Below are 10,395 nucleotides of genomic sequence, written 5' to 3' on the forward strand. Positions count from 1 at the left end.
GATGAAAATGGGGTGACAGCTTGTGGCAGTGGACATGAGGCACGGTGCTTACACCCCACTGAGCTCCTCTGCCGTAAGCAGCACAGAAGAGGTTTGACTTGGAGGTAGAGGGCAGTTTCCCGATGCAGCGTTGATGCTGGATTGACTCCCGATGCTGGAGTCAGGTTCTGAGGTGAATCCATTCTGTCGTTGCATAAAGAGAAGGTGATGCTGGAGCTGGCGATGTGGCTAGACTGAACCTGCCCTGTCCCTGTCCCCATTGTCGGTGCAGGGGAGGTGCTGGACGCTGTGGATCTGAGCTGCAAGGATCTTCAGACGTTTTTGTGTTAACTCCGCAGCAACGAGTCGCGAGATGTGGGGCTGACGTATGCAGAGTGCTGTGGAATAGATTTCCACCTGCCTTCGCCCCAGATGTGCTTGTTTGGGGAGCCACACGTATTTTCATTCCCTGAGGAATTGTGCCCTTTCCTGGACTCCAACCTCACGTTCTCATTTTTTTCTTTTCCCAGAAGTCCGCTACCTACCAAACCAGGTCTGACCCTGGGAGTGTGGGACAGGACCGTGTTTCAAACCGTCAGACACAGTTAGAGACTCACATTAATTTATCTCCTGCTCTTACAATAGATAAAACAGAGCCGAAAAGACATTTGCCTGTGTGTTCTTGTCCCTGGGATATGTAATATGCTTTTATATTCTGAAATGGCTCGCTTGAACAAGACTGCTGAAAACAGCACAGCCAGCATCTGTGTGCAGAAGGAAACAATGAACTTGCTTTTCCTTAGCTGCAGAATTGCAGCCCAGAGGTGAGGAAACTTTGCTCCTTTCACCATGTTCCTCCTAATGCCACTCCAGAAGAAAGAAAGGGCTCTTGTATTCATGTATCCTCTTGGGCCAAGTCAATTTACATGTGAATGCGCTTTAAAAATAAAATGAAAGTCAAAGCTATGGCCAGAAGCCTGATAAATGTTCTTGTGCACATGCAGTTGCTTGGAAAGGGGGAGGCTGGCTGCTGCTGGAGAGCTCTGCTGTTACCAGCGGAGGTGGCATTTTATGGCTCTGCAGAGCAAGTTGCCTCCATGTGCAGCCTTTGACTTGAAAGAAGAGCGGAGTCTCTCCCCGAGGTCCCATTAGGGATGATTTGTCTTCCTGATCCATGATCTTTGTGGAAGTGAGAGCAGTGGTCCCCGTCCCTGCGTCCCCGGTGGACGGATGACAAAGTCACGAGCGCTAATTGGACCCCTTGTTAGGATGGCCGAAATGGCAGGGAAACATTCATGTTTTCAAAATGAAACATCTTCCCCGACCTCGGGATCTGCTCATCCCATTTGCAGCTTATTGCAGGGGGTAGGAACAGGCGCTCATTAGAGGTGGCTCTGGATACATGAGAGGCAAAAGCTGCTGTGGGTTATCAGAGGCTGAAGCCGGAACTCAGGTGATGGCTTTTTTTTTTTTTTCCCCCAGCAAGAAAAAGGACAAGATTAAAACCAAAATAGGAAGAATAAAAGGACTCACCTCGCAGATCTTCCTGTTGTCAGGTAACCTGTGGCTTCGTGGCCAATTACAGTTCTCACATGGAGCCGTGTTAAAACACCAGACATTTCTGCCACGCTGCTGTTTCGTTGGGAATGTGAGTCATACCTGAGGGCACAGCCGTGTCTAGGACACGAGGGAAGTCGATAACCTCAGGTTCTGCAAACCTTGTCCTCTGCTGGTGGCAGTTTTGCATTCCCCGAGCATGTCTTTGGGGCAAACCTAGTTCACAAAAGTGAAATCCTGCTGTGATCAGTGCATTTTTGGTGGAAGCAGCGGTGGAGAAAGGAGGTGGATGGAGTCCAGTCTGAACCTTGAGCTCAGTCAGTATTGGGGTCCATATATCATGTGGCTCCACCAAGCTTCGGGAGGCTCAAAACCTTTCTGGAAAAAGCAGCATAAGCATGGGCTTTAAAATAAATCAAGCAAGCTGCTTGCCTCTGGTTCAAAACAGGGCTCAGGTGTGGCTTGAGCACTTGCTTCCCTCTGGCATGGATTTGCTCGTGCTACGAGTTGCAGTGAGCACAGGGCACATCCTGGGCGGCAGTGGGTCTCTTGGAGCAGCAGGTCACGGCAGTGGTCCTGGTCCTGCGTCCTCCTGCCCCTTTCAGCTCTTTCAGTCTGATCACAGGTGGCGTATTAGATGGAATACAACTGGATCATGTAGTAACATGGTAAATTGAAGAGTTTAGTTGTTATTTAATAAATGCCAAGGAGACTCATGAGGCCTTGAAGTTGTAATAGAAAGATCTAATTTAGAAAAAAAAAAAAGAACAGAGAAGCTTGTGAAAGCTGCCAGCAAACAGCACTAGGTATTGAACATTTCTATTTACCCTCTGAAGGGAGCAGGGATGGTGTGAGCTTCCCCACGGCAGGGCTGGATGCTGCCTGGGGAAGCAGCGTCGGGGGCAGGAGGAGGTCCGGGGGCAGGAGCAGGTCTGAGGGCAGGAGGAGGTCCAAGAGCAGGAGCAGGTCCAAGGCCAGTTCTCGGTGCAGCTGGGTCCCAGGAAGCTCCACTGTGTCTTGCCTTAGAAAACACCATTGCTGTCAATCGCCTTTGGATGCCAGATTTTTTTAAGAAAAAGAGACCCACCGGCTCCACGAAACACATTCAGTGGAAAGTACAGCACAGAGGCACGGTTACAGAATACACGTAATGTTTTTGAGTCAAATCTGAGACCGTTATACAAAATGTAGCTGAAGGTCTCTGTGGAGCACAACTGCCTGGTTTTGAAGATGGCCCTTCTCACTAGTAACTCCCGGTGTACCTGGCATAAGAATACAACCTGAGAAATACAATTTAGTGCTAAGAGGTTTGATTGCAACCCTGACCTTTCCTCGCCATCATAGAGCAGAGACCTGTAAAATGTCAAAGGAAATGATGGCATCTCTCTCATATTCTGTACCTAGCACCTTTTAATAGTTTTCATACAACACATTCCTATCTAGGTTATATTATAAATTTTTCATGTTTACAAACATGGAAATGTGCCGTATGGGCTCTTAAGAGTTTTCTTTACACAACTCTTCCCTTTCCATCCAGCTCCGTGGGGTTTGCTCCCAGGCCAGGATGTGTTCCCACGAGGACATTTCCAGCCGGATCCTGTTCTTGTCACAGTTCTGCTTGTGCCCATTAGGTGTCAGACTCTTATCGGCACAGTCTCCTCCAGTTTCTGGAGCTTCGAAGAGAGAGGAGTACGAGAAGCCAAGAGCTGGAGAGGTTTGTCTAGGGTGCTGGCTGCACGCTCACCTATGGGTCCTACCCCGAAAGGGCAGACTGGGTGGTGTGGTGCTCACTGGGCCACCAAACAGGGACTTTCTGGTTGCCTTGGCCCAGGCTTTACTGGCTGCGGTTCCTCCAGAGCCTCATCCCAGGGCTGCAGGCTGAGCATTCACAGGCAGCAACTCCTGCCCCAATACTGCAGAGTTTTGCAGTGTGTTTCTATTTTGGATCACGTGTAATTGCATTCCTTGGGTCAGCTCTTCATATTGCAATAGCTCCCTCCTCCTGCTCTCGGATCTGACTTGCTCTAAGGGTCACCGAGGCGGTGACAGAGCGGTGATGGGCCTCTTTTCACCTCGTCCATCGTCCTCTTGGGGACGAGCAGTTGAAGTTGAGTGTTGAAGGTTGGTGCCAAGCCATGCCAGCAGCATGTGTGCAAGGTGCTGGGACAGCTCAGATGTTTCCTGCATCTCGGGGCTTGGGAGCACTGATGAACACACAGGGATTCATTCAGAGACAGAAAGTCAGTCTTTTTTTTTTTTTTCTTTTTAATGAACCATGTGCAGAGTTTCCCACAGCAACACTTTGATTTCAGCCACGAGCTGGGATGTAAACACGGCATTAGGTGCCATGAGCCAAGGTTGAAGGTGATGAAAATGGGTCTGTGAGCTTCAAAATGGCCTATTTAAAGGGCAGGATCAAAGATGCACAGTGGGATAGATACCTTCCCCGCTACACGAAGAAAAGCCATAATGAAACTGAGATGCTGCGCTCGCTATATATTTCAAAAGGAAACTGTTCTGCTTTGACTTCACGCTGCAATTGCTGAGAGCTTTAAGGGGGCTGGGAGAGGAAAAGAAAGCACAGTGTGGTCCAGCTCCCCTCATTACTGCTCCTCTGACTCTGCTGCTGAGAAGTCCCAGCACAACCGTGGACTTGTCTGTCCACAATTATCATATCTTGCATTTACAGAGCATCTTTCCTGACTGGCTGCTTGCTCAGGAGCATCCCTGCTGCCACCCGTGATGCAGGGGACCGCCGGACGACTTCTGCGGAGCAGCTCCCGATTCCCAGCAGAGCCATCCGGAGCGCCATCCCAGCCCCCATTAGCTCTAAGCCAATGTTTTTAAGAGGCATCTTCACATGTAGGAAAGCTTTTCAAATCACCTTCAAGGAGTACTCTATTTTTAGCATTTGTGGACTCTCTTGGCTGCAAACAAGCGAAACCTCTCTGCAGTGAATCCACAACAGGGCAACTGGCAGGCGTTCAGAGTCTCCCACTGAAGCGTGGCGCAAAGGAAGCGTCTTGTCCCCGAGGTTCCTGTGGAGCAGGTTGAGTCCATGCCGTCACCACGGGATGCTGCCTGCCCGGTCCTGCCGGGGCGGGCAGCGGGGAGGTCAGGGGCCAGGGCCACGGCGCACAGCAGGTCTCATTCACCGGCGCCTTTGCAATTGCAAAATGCACTTTGCATGAACAGGCTTTGATTAAGGATTTGCAAACAACTGCTCTTTAGTTCAGTGGCCAAAATGCTGCCTTAAACGAGTTTTGGATGAAACCAAAGATCACCACTGCTTAGAATTTTCATCAAACTGAAAAAACATGCTGGGCCAGAGAGTCCGTGCAATCCTGTGGCTTGGGTTCTTCTCCAGGAAACCAGCACAGGGAAATCACCCTCAGCAGAGCAGCTCTGCGGAGCAAAAGCCTCCCTGCTGCTCTGCAGGGTGAAGGGAACTCCCAGGAGCAGTTTCAGGCTGGTTGAAGCGGCATTTGGAAAACACGCTAATAGTTATTTTAAGTATTTAATTTCCCCCAGTCCTCGTTCTGCTCTCCTGTGGGCCAAAGTCACCTCCCAGCGCTCCAGCCAAGAGCGGCAGAGGGCAGCACCCCGACCACCTTTGCTTTGTGCGAGCTGCAGCTGCACACGCTCCACATTCACACTCACGTGCACTCCCGCTTTTACATGGGGCTTTTAGGGCCATGGCATATGGCCAGTGATGGTAATTTTGGCCTAAGTGCAGTGTCAGATTCACCCTCCCATTCTGCAGAGCTGTCAGGGATGGAGAAGTATTGACTGGGCTCCGCAAATGCCTTCAGTGTGACAGATCCATAACAGCTTTGGAAACGGAGGAGGAGATCAAATCCTGTCCTTCTGGTAAGCGTTAAGAAAAACATGGTACTTAGAGAGGCACCTTCTCCTGGATGGCGCTTGTGCTGCTGGCATTAATGGACAGCCCTTTTGAAGTGTTTGCTCATCCTGGTCTTGTATCGCCAGCAGTGGTCTGAGCCTCTTGGAGAATGACCCAAACCCTCTCCGATCCGTCCAGCACCCCTAGGGCACCAGGAGGCTGGGAGCTGCCGATCTGAGACGACAGCGTGGGGCTACAAACCTTCCCCTGAAACATGGCTCACAGAGATGGTCCAACAATGCACCGATACCTGGCACTGCCCTGATCGGCACAGGAGAATCAGTGGGGGGAAAAAAAAAGCCAATTACCTGATGGGCTTTGTGTTTTCTTGCTCCTTACCGAACCCTTCACAGTGCAGGGTAAGGGCTGGATTTGACCCCTGGCCAGGCTTCCCTGCCCACCACCCAGCTTGGCCAAGGCTCAGAAAACCCACGAGCATGGAAGGGAAGGAGCGGAGGCACCGCCTCGGGCGAGCTGTGCTCGCAGCCGCGCGTGGGACGGGAAAGCCGGAGCAGCTTGCAGACGTACGTGCCGCAGACTGGGAGGAAGGAACCGGCTGCGAGGAGCTCGTGGGAGGAGGAGGAGAAAACTGGGTGTCAGCAAACGAGGCAGATTGAGAGCTGAGATGTGTTAGTGGTTGTATTTGGGATATGATCAACGCTTCCTTGTGACTTGCACAATCTGCAGGGGCCTGAGTGGTACAAAAAAAAAAAAAAATCAGTGGGAATGGAGCTGCTACATCCCCTTATGCTGCAGAAGGCTGCAAAGGAGGGTGAAGCCCTCACACCCTATGCAAGGGCAATACAAATCATGGGCTCATCTGGCTGCCACGGAGCAGGAGGTGGGTGAGCTGGTGGGTGGCCGAGGGCGGCCCCCCTGGTCCTGGGAGCTGGTGCATGCATGGCTGGTGGGTGCTGCCAGCACAGCCGGCCCCATGGTGTGCAGCCTCCTTTTCCTCTGGATACCTGTGGTACGGCCCCGATGGTTTGATCCCCAGATCTCGCTCTGGGGAGATCTCCAGCACGAGGGAAGAGCTGCCGTCAGCAGAAACCTGCTGCCTGTTTGGAGCTCTGGGCAGCAGCGTGGCCTCGGCACCCTGCGGAAAGGGGAGCCCGGAGCATGGAGAGGAGCAGTGCTGCTGCCAGGGTGGGAGGAGGGGGGGGCCTTTTCATCACCCGCTCACATCTCCACTGTGGTAATTCATGAGTGTCACTGGCACATCTGTTCAGAGAGAGAGAAGTAATACAGGTCCAGCTGAGCGACGAAATTGCTTTCAGGGCTGTTGATTCCTGGCTTGGGGGTGTGCGGTCAGCTTGACTGCAGGCTGGGGATTTTTAATTTATTTTTCCTTTTCCCTTTCCCTGTTCCTTGCAGCCAGCAGAGATCAGTCACATGTAAAGCAGGCGGTGCCAGCATCTTTGAATCCTATTCTCCCTGTTCCCGTTCTCTGGGAAAGATGGGCCATCTGGGCTCATTCCTGAGACCCTGAAATTGCTCACACCTCGCCTCGCTAAAGGATTCGCATCTTGCTCATGGCTGGACTGCTCTGCTCATCCTTTTCCTATAGCTCCTGTGCCTGCCTGGATTTGGCCTCTGCTCTGGGACCGGTACCCGTTTCTCCTCTAGATGGTGCAACTGCCATTGGACACCGGAAAAGCACCGAGATGCAGCCAGACCCCAGCCCCTGCACCAGAATATGGGGTGCAGCCAGCTCTGGGGTCTGCCCCCAGCTCCCCAGGACCCCTTCCAGGTCTCTCCCACCTGCAGGATGGGTGATGTGGGGTGCAGCGTCTGTGCCAGATACCTGTGGAGCATCATCACCCTGCCAGCCCCGGGCACAGGGCTGCGTGGAACCGAGGGGATGAGAAATCCATCTCCTGCTATTATTCCTGGCATATCTGTCCTTGGCAGAGCGCGTCCCAGCAGTGCCCGGGAGAGATGCTGGCAGAGTGAAGCGGAAGGCGGAGGAGAGGGGACAGATCCCGGGGGTGACCCCGTGCCTCGCGGCAGTCAGGCTGTTTCCGTTCACGCCGGGTGCGAAGCGGGCCAGCCGGAAGAGCCGCGATGCCATCATAGTCTTTTGTTAGAAACCTCGCTCGCCTGCCATCCCCTGACTCGTCTCCAGGCAAGGAGGGACGCGGTGCCCAAACCCGCAGGGCTGGGCAGGAGAACAGCCCCTGCAACGGGCAGCTCGAGGCTGGTACACACTGAACCACACCGTCCCACCTGGAGAGGCAGCCTCTCCACCCATCCCATGGCAGCAGGAAGGACGCACACGCAGATGCCCTACTCCTCCAGGGCCACCGCTACAGGACAGCCATCTCCTTGCAGCAGCCGGGCATTTATGGCTTAGGGGTTGTGTCAGGGCAGAGTTTTGCCAGCCCCCGTGAGTAGGTGAGGACAGCCATCGGCGGGCCGAGCAGATTGCATTTGGGACCTCGCAGACGCGAGGGGAATCCTAGGCAGTTCTCCCTGCAATACTTCCCATTTGTTTAGGCTAAAAACAAATAAATACAAGCTTAATGATTTGGGTGAAACAATAGGAGAGATTCCAGCATAAAGAAAGGTTTCCTCCTATTAAGCTTTGCTGGCAAGCTTTAGAGCCTGTATTTTAAATAAATGTTATGGGTGCATTTAAAAACACACCGTATGTTCTCCCGCGGATCTTTCTGGTAGCTGCTATAGTGTGGCTCTCGACTGGATCTCCCCCTCCCCGCACCGTCATCTTGCCTGGGTGTGTTTTGCCCACGGTGCCGCAGCCAGAGCAGAGCCCCGCGCCCCGACTCCTCCTTGCACCGGTGAAGCCACGAGCGGGACTCCCCGTGCCCCACGGCATGGGCACCGGCATGTTTCTTGAAGTCTCTTCTGTGAGGATGGGTTGCAAAATAAACTCTTAGTAAGGTCAGGGTGGTTTTGGTGGAGAGCTGATTAACTGGCTGGGGTCCTGCCCTGCATCCCTGCTGTGATTCCCGCGTCTCTGCCATCCGCAGCCTCATCCTGTTTTTTTGGAAGCACCCCAAAACCTATCCAGGCCTTTTCTATCTCCAGTGGGGTCAGAGAGCGTGGTCCCAGCGGGAAGGATGGGCAGAGGGAAGGAAGGGCCTGGACCCTCAGCAGAATTTTGGATTTCTTAGTTCTCCCCGACCGCTGTAGATGGCACTCTGGCCCCGCCGCCTGCCCAGCTGCCAGCAAGCTGTAATGCATGCTGGCAAGGAGTCAGGGGATGAGCTCTGACTAAGTTTACAGCAGATTTTCCCTTCTGACAGATTACTGCTTCATTTGTAAGAGGAGAACTTCTCATTAAGTACATTTTTGACATTTTGTTGAGAGGGGGGGGAAAAATAAAATCCTCGTGATGCCGAGCACGCTGGAGCGCGAGTGCGGCTGAGTCTTCGCAGGTTTGGGGGCTGGGGTTGAGTTTTATTTTCTTTTGCTTTGGCACCAAAGTCCCTTTTCATAATTATTCAGCTCCGAGCACAATCGCTGCGGGTGGGAGGCATGTTTAAAACAACCCAGCTGAAAAGCCAGGAGGACTTCACGGTGGAGAAGCGGCAGCTCTCCGTTCCAGCCATGCTCAGATTTCAATGCTAATCCAATAAGGTTTGATTAAAGTGTATTTTCAAGGCAAAATCAAATCTAACTGCTATTATCATTGCTCTCGGCGCTGCGCGAGCGCCTGGGCGTGCCAGGCTTTGGCTGCGGCTGGGGTTGGCGATCGCAAGGCTTTTCCAGGGACCCTCCGTGGCAGCGACCCAGGGATGTCTCCTGCGGGGACCCGGTTTGCCTTGGGTGAAGCTCTGCTCTCGCCAGGCTCCCTTTGCGAGCCGTCCTAATTGTTACAACAGAACGGAGATTAATTTTAGTGTTCATTATGCAAATTGGCTTTGATGGGAAACTCTGGAGTGAGGTTGTTATCGCTCTTTTTTCCAGGGTGGGGAACAGCCCTTTTGGAAAGTCCTTCCTCTTGCACAACCACGATCCTTTCTTCCCCTTGGGTTTCTTTCAAGTGAAAAAACTGCTGAGCAAGGTTGTTAGCATAAGCTCCTAGGACATTTTCATTGATCCAAATCATACTTTTAGAGAGAGCAAATATCAAAAAGCACTGGATGACGTTATAGATGTATTTTAATTAGGAAAAACGTTGCAAGCAGCTTAAAGAAAGCAAGTGCCTCACAAGAAAACACCATTTCACTTCTTTTTCTGCAGAAAACACTTTTTCTCATTATCCAAGCTGCTGAAACCATGCGCTCCTCTGGGGCAAGGACCGTGCTGGCCTTTCCCAGCTCGCACTGAGCGCAACAACATCAACAACAAAATTGTAATAAAGTGCCCTGAGATTTTTCTCTCCTGCACTAATTGCCTTTCCAGCCCGGACTCTCCCCACCTCCAGCGCAAACACAGGTATGAATCACCTTGCTGTTGTCGCTTTGTGCAGCCCAAGCGAAAGGAGGCCGCCCCGGCGATGCCCAGCGCTCCTCCAGGAGCCGCTGTCTTGTTTAGGTCCTTTCTTTGAGGAACGCTTTTTAATCAGCTTTGAAAAGCCTTTGGAAACGTGGTTTCCTTGTATCAACAGCTGTGGACGTGGATGCCCTGTTCCTCTCGCTCCTCCCTGCCCCGTCTGCCTTTCAAAGCTGGGACAAACCCTCAGGCGCTGGCAGGTCAAACCTCTCTTCCCCTTCCATCCGCCGGTCCCTGGGCACGTCAGCCTCGGCGGTGGCACGGGTTGGCAGAGGTGGCCGCGGCTGGATGCGGGAGCAGCCCGAAGCGGCGATGGGCTCGGGGCTGAGCTCATCTCCAGGCGAGCTGCTCTCTCCCCGGCGCTGCCAGGTTTGTAGCTGCCCTTTTGCAGAGGTTGCTCGCTTTGTGCAGAGCGCCCGTCTCAGCAAAGTTGATCAAATCTTTCTCCCCTAGCAAATGACATCCTCCTGCCTGAGAAAATCAGATTACAGTGTCTT

This window comes from Grus americana, chromosome 20 (assembly GCF_028858705.1).
Source record: "Grus americana isolate bGruAme1 chromosome 20, bGruAme1.mat, whole genome shotgun sequence".
Lineage (NCBI taxonomy): Eukaryota > Metazoa > Chordata > Aves > Gruiformes > Gruidae > Grus > Grus americana.